Source organism: Palaemon carinicauda, chromosome 21 (genome assembly GCF_036898095.1).
Source record: "Palaemon carinicauda isolate YSFRI2023 chromosome 21, ASM3689809v2, whole genome shotgun sequence".
Lineage (NCBI taxonomy): Eukaryota > Metazoa > Arthropoda > Malacostraca > Decapoda > Palaemonidae > Palaemon > Palaemon carinicauda.
In genome coordinates, this window is record NC_090745.1 from 106,087,823 (window position 1) to 106,101,481 (window position 13,659).

A 13,659-nucleotide genomic window follows, 5' to 3' on the forward strand; every position below is an offset into this window, starting at 1 on the left:
TACTGGTTTGAAACACATTGTACTTTTGACTTTATTTTCTAACTTTTTTTTTCTATATTATTGCTGGTTTTTATACATATTGAATTACCAGATGTATTGCTCAGGCGTTACTAGCTTTCTTTTTTCTTTTCCAATTTTTTATAAGCTTTCACTGTGTGAATGTCTGCTGTGCGAGTTTATTAAAATCTTAAATGTTCGCTAAACATGATATGGCTAATAATAGTATCTATTATCGCTTTTGTTATAATAATGATAACCAATAATATCATTATTGTTCTTGTAATGATAATGGTAACAAGACTAAAAATATTCATAAAATGCAATAGCGGAAGTAATTTCTCGACGCAAACTATAATTTTGCTACTGATAGATCCTCAAAATCTTCATATTTTTATCAAAAGCATGATGGTTCAGTAAACCATTTTGCATACCACGTACCAAGGTAATTTCGTCACTCATGTGCGATTTTTGGTTTGGTAATATCTATCATGAGCATGTGCTAAAGATCTAAATAAGATCTAATAAGATCAATACTTTATACGTATGTGAAGAATAACTTTGGTTCTGACAAGTATAAGATTTTAGTTCTCGTTGCAATAAAGAAATTTGTGTATACAGATATTTCCATTCAAAATATGGCAATTTCACTAACAAATACTTATTTCTTTGCATATTGATTTTACTTATTCTACCTGATCCTATTTAAATCAGTATTTTAATGGTGCTTTTTCCTTTATGTCCTATCATAATTTTTTATCAAAATAGTTTCTACATATTTCAGGCTTATACATTTAGTATTTACTAAGTGTAGTTCAATATCTCTCTCTCTCTCTCTCTCTCTCTCTCTCTCTCTCTCTCTCTCTCCAACAAAACAATTTTGCGAGTGGGATCCCCCTATTTGATGTCTGGTTGACGCACCCCGAGGGGTCAATCCACTGCATGGAATTCAGAGCCTAAATAATATCTTCAAAAGGTCTCTCGAGCAAGCAGATATACAGGTCGGGTTCTCCACGTTTACCGAGCAAAGGAATTCTGTGACACTCATTTTATAACTCCAAAAACAGCCTTCCTGTCTTATGGTACCTTTTAGAGAGCTAAATGGGTTTTCAGCACAATGTTTCGACTCCATAGGAAGGTCTTGTGGTCGCAGAGAAATGAGCTCAAGGATGTCCATTTTGAGATTTTCATACTAGCGTTTTGCGAAGGTACAACCTAAGTGAATTCTAACCTCCAGATATTTTACTTGCATTTTTTCTATTTGGGTGAGAAAACAGTAATTATATATTTATTTTTTTTTTAATTTTTACTTTTTTTATATAATGAATTTTCGATTGATATCCGAGCTTGAAAGGGACATCCTTTGACATGATTTTTCTCAAAGATGCAATTAATAGTTCTGTTTTGAATGTGCTGTGTCAACCTCTTTTCATTGAAGTAATTTCTCATTTTCCGTGGAATGTTTGTATGAATATTGTATGAACAACTACTTTTATGTGATTTTTATACCGTACATTAATGTTTATAAGTGTTTCGGCTCTTTCATGGTGCATAGAAATTCAAATAGTCGTGTCCTCTTATGTATTTTAGGAATTACTGTTTATTAGTTCTGGAATCACAATTGATCTTATACGAAATTAGAGTAAAATATTTTACTAAACAGAGGTGAGAGAAAATTGTCTCAATTTCAATCCCTTAAAGGAGAAATCCTTAACAATGAAAACGTTTCAAGTCAATAACGTAAAAATGAAAGTTACTTTTGCTCAAAATATCGAAGGTCTTTTAACTATAAGAGCAAACTCTAAAGTTTCAATGAAAGACCGACTCACAGTTTTTGAAATGATTTAGAATATTTTACTGAGAGAAACGTATATATTGATTGCAAATAATTATAAAGTCCGTCTCATTAGTAAAAATATAACAAAAACAACAATATCCAAGGTTCCATCAATCTTCCTTTTCTTGTTCACATACTGATAACAGAATCCATAACTTAAGATATAACTAAAAAAAATTAGCATTCTAACGAACTTTTAATCCACTTAACAAAATTCCATTCAAACATTCTTAGTATAATCACGTCTTTTACAGTCAAAATAGTAGGCTTTTTTTCAGCTGCATTGTAATATATTTATTTCCCATTTCATCCATTTTCGTCTGTAAACTTAGTTTAAAGGTTTAAAGGCTGCTCATGAATGGCAGCGGCAAGGGACAGTAACATTGCCCTATCAAGCAAGACAATGCCCTAGAGACTGACCATTTATACATATGATCAGCGCCCAAGCCCCCTCTCCATCCAAGCTGGGACCAAGGAGGGCCAGGCAATGGCTGCTGATGACTCAGCAGATAGACCTATAGGCTCCCCCAAATCCCCCACCCTTAGCTCACAAGGATGGTGATGTTGCAGTGATCAAAGAAACTATCGAGTTTGAGCGGGACTTTAACCCCAGTCTGGCATTCACCAGTCAGGGACGTTATCACACCGGTTACCACTACCCTAGTCTTGGTGAATTCTAATCTGGCCATTAATATCCTTGGACATTTCAAGATTCGGGTGTCTCAAGCTCCTTCTACGTTCCTCCCTCCCTCTCCCTAATGTATGATTACATTCCTGGCTATCCATCCGTCCAATAACGCCACTCTCTCGCCCCATTACTGCTCGCTTCGTCTTAATATAACTCCAACAGTCACGGCCATTCTTAACTTTGGCCTCGGATGCATGAGAAGCGACTCCGGCGAGATAATTTCTGGAAAATATTTGCAAAAGCTTTTATCCGCCGGCTCTAGGCGGGAACGCAAGCCGGGACAAGGGCTGCATTGCTCTTAGTGTTAAACTATTCAGTGTTTTCAAGTTTTAATTTGATGGCGGAAAAGAGTTGGCTTCAGAGATTCGACTGGTACGGTTTTTTATTTTTTTTAAATGCGATTTTTTTTTCTTACTTCAATATTCACTCATATCTTAAAGTGTAAAGTCCCTTTGTGTTGTTTTTTTTTTTTCTTCAGTTTTCTTCCTTATGCCTTTTGAAAAGCAACATTTTAAGCAATTGAGGAAGCGTACCATTGGTTAAAATCGGCATTATCAATAGCTAAATACACCATTGTTTTAAGTAGTAATTTTATAAATTATTTTTATGCATGACTAAATGACAGGTAATAATGTATATTTCCATCCGAACGATTTTTGTTTTGTTTAGTTATTTTTCATAGCTTTAATGTATGTTACATTAACTTATACTTGTACTGAAAGGAAAGTTTAACTCTCTCTCTCTCTCTCTCTCTCTCTCTCTCTCTCTCTCTCTCTCTCTCTCTCTCTCTCTCTCTCTCTCTCTCTCTCTCTCTCAGGATGCCCAATTAGTAGTGGCTCATAGCAACGAGACAATTTGATGTTTTTTGCAGCTGGTGGTTTGATTTCTATACGAAGTATCCCCCCTCTCCCAAGAAAGGTTCGGGATTTTTTTTTGTACTCACTTAATATCTTTTAAAAGGTGCCTGGAAAGAATAACTAAGAAAATCCCACATTCTTCATAATTACCAAGTAAGGACACCTTAAAATTCCTTGTTACAACTTCAAAGGAGGATCATCTTTTTAATGGTTGTAATTGGGGGCGAATTGGTGCTTATTCCTCTCTCTTGGGCTAATTTTAAATTCGGTGGTGGAATCATTGTGTAAAAGACATGTAAGCATGTACAGTATACCTGAACTCTGGTGATGTCTGCCTATTTCGTTGTTTCTTTATTACGATTGAACGGTGTAACAAAAAAAAAAGAATACATTAGAAATTTTACTTGTATTTATTTCTCTTGTCAATTGTTCAGAGTATTTATACCTTTTGCGAGTATTTTCATATTATTTCAAGGCTTTGCATTTTAAGGCGGTCTAGAGAGATAGGGGTTTTAATGTAAATAAGTAGGCATTACTTGAGAATCTTTGCTGTGTTTCTTTGCCCCCTAGTGCACCTTTTTAGCGCTCAGATTTACCTCTGTTGCCTCCTTCCTTCTTTATCTTGTCTTAGCTATTTTTTATTTTGCTTACCAGTGCAACTGCAGTGTTATCCCTCCAGTAGCTCCTCGGCACTGAATGACCAGCGCCAGGCCATGTAACCCAAATTCTATAAATCCAAATTCATATCAACAAATCGGTCGTGGAAAGTGAAAATTCTCCTTATTTTTTTTTTATGTATTTTGGTTGTAGCTATCTTTTTTTAGTCTACATTTGGTTATCATATGTGATGATACTTTTATTTTATGTTGTTACGTATAATGATAGAATTTTATCCTCTCCTAAATTATTGCCCATTCATACTTTAGCATTAGAGTTAAAGTATTGGAGATTATGAGCTTTTAATTTAACACTTCTCCATTCATCACCTCATACTTAATGCCTTATAGTCCTCAGCCATGTAGGTTTGGGTCTTCTAACTCTGCTAGTGCCTTGCAGAGCCCGTTTAAAAGTATTGTGGACTAATCTCCCTTAGAGAGTGCAAAAATCATGCCCAAACCATCTCCATCTGCCCCCCCCCCCCCCCCCCCCTCATGATCTCATCCATATATGGCACTCGAGTAATCTCTTATAGTTTCATTTCTAGTCCTGTCCTGCCATTCAACTACCAGTATTCTTCTGAGGGCTTTGTTCTCAAATCTACGAAATCTGTTGGATATGGTTTCATTGTCATACCATGACTCGTGTTCATATTGTAACACTTATCTCACTAAATTGATATATAGCCTGAATTTTATATGTAATATAAGGCGATCTGTATTCCAAGTTTTACTTAACCTGGCCATTGTCTGATTTGGTTTTATCAAGCTTTTATTAAACTCCAGTTCTTAAGACTCTGTAGTAGATATCATAGCTCCTAAATATTTTAATGATTCTACCTCATTAATAATTTCTCCTTCCAATGATATTTCATCTTCCGTTGCATATTCCGTTCTCATCATCTGTCTTTCTTCTATTTATCTTGAGCCCAACCTCTTGCGATATTTCATGGGGTGTTCTGCTAATAAGGACAGCATCATCAGCATATTTTAGGTCAGCTAATATCCTATTACCAATCCAGTCCAGATCTTCTCCACCATCCCCAACATCTGTTATACAGAAAGTCCTCAACTTACAAAATTAATAAGTTTCGAGAAGCTGTTTGTAAGTCAAATTTTGAATTTTGTCCCAGGGTAGACTTCCCCTAACTCGCGTGCCTACGATTTTCAGTTGCAAAAGTTGGTAAATAGTCCAGTTTCATGTTGTGAATGTCTTCCTGCTCCAAAATCAAACCATTGTTCTCTAATCTTGGGTAGTACCTTAGCTTCTGTACCATGGTCTTCCACTGTCTTGGGTTAGAGTTCTCTTGCTTGAGGGTACACTCTGGAACACTGTTCTATCTTATATCGTATTTCTCTTCCACTTGTTTTGTTAAAGTTTTGTAGTTTATAAATAGATATTTATTTTAATATTGTTGCTCTTCTTAAAATATTTTATTTTTCCTTGTTTCCTTTCCTCACTGAGCTATTTTCCCTGTTGTAGCCCCTGGGCTTATAGCATCATGCTTTTCCAACTAGGGTTGTAGCTTAGCTAGTAATAATAATAATAATAATAATAATAATACTCCATTAAATTTTATATATCTTTATTACAGTATTTCATTATGAACTTTTTGATACAATATCTGAGATTTATAATTTATTGAATTTGTGTTTCTATCTCCGAATGTTTAAGTTGAGGACTCTCTGTAATTAGAACTTTAATATTCAAAACGCCCTTAAGGATTTTCAAATTTCTTATTTATTGCAAATTATTAGCAAAGACCATATTCTTATTATAGTATTTATCCCATAATATGTTTATTCCTTTGTAATAGGAATTCATAGAGTAAGACAGGAGATACGTTAAATAACTCATTTTTATATATCTTGTCGCCAACGGCCAAAGAAATATCTGAACCGTATCCAAATCTGAACCGTATCCAAATTTTAACCAGGGTCCACTTTGTAATTTGAATCATGATACATCTTAAATCCTGGACCAGTATTCATCACAAATCCAGGACCAGTATTTATCACAAACCCTGAACCAGTATTTATCACAAATCCTGGACCAGTATTAACTCAAATCCTAAATCAGTATCTATCGTAAATCTTGGACCAGTATCTATCTCAAATCCTGGACCAGTATTTATTGCAAATCCTGGACCAGTATTCATCACAAATCCAGGACCAGTATTTATCACAAACCCTGAACCAGTATTTATCACAAATCCTGGACCAGTATTCACAAATCTTGGACCAGTATTAACTCAAATCCCAAATCCTGGACCAAGAACATTCTCAAAATCTGTGCGATGGATGATCTATCTCAAAATATTGAACATGATGCACTTAGAAATTTAATCAACCCTTTCACAAAAATTCATAAAGGTCCATCAAAACTTTGTTCTAGAATTCTTGTCAACAAACAAAATCGAATTTCATAGGCGGAGTAATGTCTGAATGAAGATGACTCAAAGCTTGTACAAAATGCATTATGTATACATTTTAGGCATATAGTTAGTTTGATGCAATTAGGGGATGGATGATAGTATCTTAATGGGAAACTGATGAAGAAATTACGGTGCACGTACTGCAATTTTGTTACAGGTGATGTACAGCATTATTGGAAGCCTTGTCTATGAATCTAAGGTTATCCCAGTTACTCATTTTATTTTTATGAAGGATTTATATATATATATATATATATATATATGTATATATATATGTATATATATATATATATATATATATAATCATCATCATCATCATCATCTCCTCCTATGCCTATTGACGCAAAGTGCCTTATATATATATATATATATATATATATATATATATATATATATATATATATATATATATATATATATATATATAATGTGTATATGTATATATATGTGTATATGTATATATATAATGTGTATATGTATATATATATGTATATATGTGTATATATAATGTATATATGTATATATATATGTATATCTATATATATATACAGTATATGTATATATATGTATATATGTATGTATATATATATATATATATATATATATATATATATATATATATATATATATCTGAATGGGGTTACCTTAACGAGGTGAAAGGGTTTGTGTATAGCCATAATCAGCAAAGCTGTAGACTACTAGATTGGTTTGCTCTGAGCGAACAGACCAAAGTCTCCCACCATCATCTATGCGCAATGGGCTGCGTGGTGATGAGAACTGGCCAAACCTGAGACACAGATAAGGACATGTCTGATGCCTTTGTCCTGCAACGGACTAGAATCGGCTGCATTTGTAGTTATTGTTATGATATATATATATATATATATATATGTATATATATATGTATATATATATATATATATATATTATATATATATACACAATATATATATATATATGTATGTATGTATATATTATATATATATATATATATATATACAATATATATATATGTGTATATGTATATATATATATATATATATATAGATATATATATATATATATATATATAATCTCCTCGCCCGTAACTCTTTCGGACCCAATTGATGCCAAATAACTGTCGGGTGCATAATTTATTGGGTAGGTCATCAGTCACAACGGAAGATACCCATGCCAAAAATTTGAGGAACAGCAACTAGATATGCGCAGCTGTTTCAAACGTTGAAAACTTCATAGAGTTATCTTTTAACACGTTATGCTTTCAGAAAGAAAATGTAAACAGGTTAAGTAACTTATCAATGGCTACCATCGTCCTAGCACCACGCTCAGTGACAAAAAAGTGTGAAAGTTAGGTTAGATTAACCACACTAAAGGTAACAGTGATGAGGCTTGTTGTCTTGAAATGTTAAGTGTGTGTGTGTATATATATATGTATATATATATATATATGTGTGTGTGTGTGTGCGTGTGTGTGTGTGTATGGATAAAGCTTCACGTTATAGCAACTAGTGGTTAACATAAGGTTTAGTTTTTAATGAATTTCTAAATACTTATTGATTTTTTTTTCTATTCTTATATATTTGTTAGAGTACATTTTTCAAATCCATTTATGCATAATGAAATATATATATATATATATATGTATATATATATATATATATATATATATATGTAGTCACGGTCAGTCGTATAACTACTCGTTCTTTCCTCATCCCTTTGCTAGGGGAGAGGGAGTAGTCATACCATGCGAGAGAGGGTGCGTGTGTGTGTGTGTGTGTGTGTTAAGCCTCCATTTTTGACCGGTTGCGTGCTATAGGATTTCATAAATATCATTTGCATGGGCAAGAGATATGGCCAGAGTAGTATCTTAGTTACGAAGCATATTTATATATTAGGTAGAATTATCAAAATCCTAGCATCCATAATCTTAGTTAACGTTGAAATCCACATATTTTTTTGTGAAATGTGATATATATTAAATCAGAATCGCTTCGATTCAAGACCTCTTACTTTGACCTCGCTCTTGTCTTAGAATGAAATGGGCGCGGTTAAACCTACTGTAGCGAGATGGGGGTTATAAAGGAGAAAGGATAAATCAATAGAGAGAGAGAGAGAGAGAGAGAGAGAGAGAGAGAGAGAGAGAGAGTGGGTAACTTCATACGTGCGCGTGACTTTGCATCTATATATGCACCGGCTGCTGTTTGTGTGTGGATAGTGCGTATTGACCGAAATCGCTCTGAAGCCGAGACATGTTCTTCTTGATAAATACTTGACTGAATTATGACTGCAACACGGTTACGAGGAGAGACTGGTCCTCATTGCAACAAGGGATTCCATCTGTCATGGGATTTGATCTTGATAATCTTCTCTCTCTCTCTCTCTCTCTCTCTCTCTCTCTCTCTCATTGAGTTCGATCTTGATTATCACACCCAAGGCCTTGATCACCTCTCTCTCTCTCTCTCTCTCTCTCTCTCTCTCTCCTTTCGTGTGTTTGTGTGCCCTGAGATTCGATCATAATTATCTCTTCCTCCTTTTCCTGTGTCAAGGCATTCGATCTTAACTCTCTCTCTCTCTCTCTCTCTCTCTCTCTCTCCTTCTCTCATTGAGTTCGATCTTGATTATCACACCCAAGGCCTTCATCACCTCTCTCTCTCTCTCTCTCTCTCTCTCTCTCTCTCTCTCTCTCTCCTTTCTTGTGTTTGTGTGTGCCCTGAGATTCGATCATAATTATCTCTTCCTTCTTTTTTTCTGTGTCAAGGGATTCGATCTCAACTCTCTCTCTCTCTCTCTCTCTCTCTCTCTCTCTCTCTCTCTCTCTTTGGTCGTCCTCATAAATGACTCAGCAAAAAGTTCTGACTCCATTTTCTCAGCATTGATTGAATGATGATTCATCTGGCATTGCAATTACCATGGTCGTCGGTGCGTAGTGGCATGAATTATTACAGCTCTGCTCAGTCTTTTGCCGTTCGAGACGAAGCTTCTCTCCATCTCTGCAGATTTAGTGGCTGAATTTTTACTTCGTCATTCGCTCCCTGTTCTTGTTGGGCCTCATTGTCACTCATTTGGTTCATGAGGTTTGGTTTAATATATATGAAAATGTTGGCCCTTTTTGCTTCTTTGTAACCCACTCAACGTCAGGTTTAAGTTGGCTGTACCATGTCTGTTTATTTAGTCTCATTGTTACCCAGTTCCACTCATTTTATCCTCGGGAAGTCTACTATAAGTAATCATGACTATCATGATATTATATGTAGATTTTTTTCCTCAAATTACTTTGATGGTTAGTCTCGGGTGCGAAAAAGGACTACTCCTGTTATTGCCTATTATTCCTCGTTTTCGAGGAGAATTGGACAGGAAGGGATTAATATCACAAGTACACGGGAAATGGTTTTGATAAGGGTATATCTCTGAGAATTGATGAATAAAGACGCTCTAAAATACTCCGTCTTTGATATTAATTAAGTTAGGATTTAAATTTGATATATTACTTCATGAAAGTGTTGATCTGTCTGTAGTTTACTGTGTAATAATATTATGGAAAAAAAAAATTATTGTACCGTGCCTAATAAGCTCCGTAGACCAAACTTAGAGCATAGATAAATAAAATTCTCTATAAACTCTCTAATGTGAACACTCTTTCCTGGTTAGGCTAGTGATGAATGAAAATAGTTGAATGTTCAACTGAAAAGGAAGACGGTAAGAAAGAAATAGGCTTTGACACAAGCTCCTATGAATATCAAATGTAGAGGTTCAAGAAGAGGGCTTGCCACTTCATCCCAAAACTAATACTTAGAAACTTTTATCTGACCTTAAATACTGATATGAGAAGTATTCGGTCAAATCGAGCTTGAAAAGCCAATAATGATTGGTCAGGTAACTGAATGGATAAGAACCTGTAAAAAATGATTAGTGAAAAGGTAACAATTATGATTATTTAAAGGATTATCTTTGATGAGCGTGAATATATAAAAAAGAATGATAAACGAAGGGGTGAAGAGAAAGTATATGATAAAAAGAGAAAGACCAAAGAGAGGGGAGGAAGGAGTAGGATTGGAGGAGGAGAGGAGAGGAGTAGGAAAGGTAATATATGCGCCGCATGAGTCAAGGGATCACGAGACCATCAGCGGGATAAGTGTGGGGCTGTTCGTCATTACCGCCACTACCCTTCGTAATTGTTACTGATGGCCGTGGTTTTGCCCGGCAACCCCACACACGCATTCTTACATCTTCCGACAGCAACCCCCCCCCCTTTTTTTTCGGACCCTCGAAAACCCCTCCCCCTTTAGACGACTACCCCAAAGGTTATATTCTCCTTCAGCCCAGTGCACCCTCGTTCCTCCCCCCAGCCTATCCCCCCAACGACCCGGCGGATTTATGGTCAAAGTTTGAATGGATGAAGTACGACAAGGAGGCTTTGTCCGGGGGATTCTGTTTTGGGAGATCTTTGATGGGGGCGTTTAGATGAGGATGAGGATTTGGGTTGGGGGGGAGGATTGGGGGAAATTGGGGTTTGCAAGGTTACGGGGATGAGGCAGGGGTGGGATAACACCAGCATACTCATGAGGAGAGGTAGGGAAAGGGGTAAAAAAAAAAAAAAAAAACGAGTGAAAGATGGAAAAGTTATACTTGTCAGAAAATGAAGGGACTAAAGAGAGGTTGGACGATAGTGAAGAGGTTAAGGTAGGTTAGGGTTAGAGTAGATTTAACCTTGTACAGTAGGATACCGTTTAACAGGTGAATTATACAGATAGAAATATGACCTCTGTAAAGAGAGGAGAGAAAAAAAAGGAGATAGAAAAACCTAAAAGATAAGTCAGGTGGGTGTGAAGAGGAGTTGGAAGAGGCAAGAGGAAGAATCAGTAAGTCCCTGGAGTCAAATAAATGATAGATCGAATGGGTTAGTTGATGGAATGTTTCCGAAAAGATGAAGATGAATAAAGATGGAGGAGTGTGGATGATCCCTCCGAGATTCTGAACTCTGTGGTGTTTTCGATTAACTACGCAAGTTTGTTGGGATAAAATACCTGATGTCTTTTTTTACCTTAGTTCCAAATTCAGTGGATTTTTTTTTACCTTAGTTCCAAATTCAGTGGATTTTTTTTTTACCTTAGTTCCAAATTAAGTGGATATATTTTTTTTTTACCTTAGTTCCAAATTAAGTGGAATTTTTTTTTTCACCTTAGTTCCAAATTAAGTGGAATTTTTTTTTACCTTAGTTCCAAATTAAGTGGAATTTTTTTTTTACCTTAGTTCCAAATTAAGTGGATTTTTTTTTTTTACCTTAGTTCCAAATTAAGTGGATTTTTTTTTTACCTTAGTTCCAAATTAAGTGGATTTTTTTTTTTACCTTAGTTCCAAATTAAGTGGATTTTTTTTTTACATGTTGAATATATACAGTAGAGATGGATAAAGCCACGGTCTTTCCTGAGAGAAAGCTCTGGGAAATCTGCGTATGTGTGTGTGTATATAGTAGACAGCTATACCAAGGGTGGGGTACTTAGCGTGCATGTAGGCCACCTTGCAATTCATTATCCTTCATAAAGGCCGCGTAATGTTTTTCATTATTTTTATCCCCAATTTATTAGTAATCTAATATCGAAAACATAGATTTCTAGAATATTCTATTTAAGCAAGTAGTTTTTAGAGTAATGAATAAATGAATAATATCGAAATTATGACAATTTCAAATCATTGAAATAGGGTTCGTATTTAAGTATCTAGGAAAGGAATAATAATCTTATAAAATAGAAAGGTTATTAACGTTAAGAATATGGTTTTTTTTTAATTGGTACTTTATACAAAATAATGACTTCTTCAATTTTACTTCTTTTGAGAAAGGATTTTGATATCAGGCTCTAACATAGGGGTTCCTAGCTTCAATAAATTGGCCCTTCAAATGTTCGTCTGTTTACTTCTTTTTTTTTTCTTTTTTTGCGCCAAGTACGAAAATGGGGATTCACATAAGTATGGTAAAAAGAAGCAGATACTTAGTCGTCGGGCATGGTCAAGGAGGCAAAGATATTTTACGGTTGTTTTTTTTTCCAAATTACGATGAGATTTTCGCTCTTCGTCAAGCAGAGATTTTAGGATATTGTCTTTAGACATTTCAATAAGCTCCTCTTTTAACTCTAAAGAAGCCTCTGATAGGTCAACGAAGTGCCAAGTTTCAGTGGTTATTGGATCTTTTATTATAATCTGCTATTAATGTGTCTAAATCTGACTCGATTCTTTAAAATATTCATAGATATCTTAATTTTTCCTCATTACCTTCGTAAGCCTTCCCCCGGGGAAAGTGTTGTTCTGAAAGTTTTGATTGAGCTAAAAAGACCTTGAAATATAAGTTCTTTTTTAAACGCCTTAATATTTTACTACATCATAATCACATTTATTTCTGCCTTGCAACGAAATGTTTAACTCAAATTGTTTTGGCAAACGAAATGAGATTATGAAATGTGAAGTGCCACCTTTTCTAAAAAAAAAAAGTATTCAATTAGATGGCCCTTCTAGTATTAACTTATATATCAGAAACGTGGAGCCTTACTAAGCCATAAAACATAAGATAGGTACAACTCAAAGAGCTATTGAAAGAATGATGATGAAATAGCACTAAGAGACAGAAAAGGAGCAACATGGATACGGGAGCAAACTAAAGTAGAGGATATTCTAACAACAAGTAAGAAAAAGAAAGGGACATGGGCAGGACATGTAATGAGAATGACAGGTAACATATGGACATTAATAATAACAGAATTGGTCCCCTGAGACTACAAAAGAAGCGGGGGAAGGGAGAGAAGACGATGGATTGACGAACTAAGAAAGTTTGCGGGTGTAGACTGTCATAGAAAGACCATAAACAGATGCAAATGGATGCACCTGTCTGAGGCCTTTGTTCTGCTGTGGACTAGTAACGGCTGATGATGGTACTGTAGTCTACATGTAGCCCATATATTAAGGAAATTTACTGGGAAAAGTCAAAGTTAGTTGATCGAATTTCTCAAAATGCATATAAATTTTTCCAACAGAGTACTCATCATTTTATTGCTCAACGTAAGCACAGAACATTTATGCAAGTACAAGTACTTAAAACAAATCATATTCTTCAATAAAATGCATTTTTGCATTGATATCAATTTGATCTTTTTGAATAAATGTTTTCCCTTGAGATCTATGAGAAAAAGTGTGATAAACG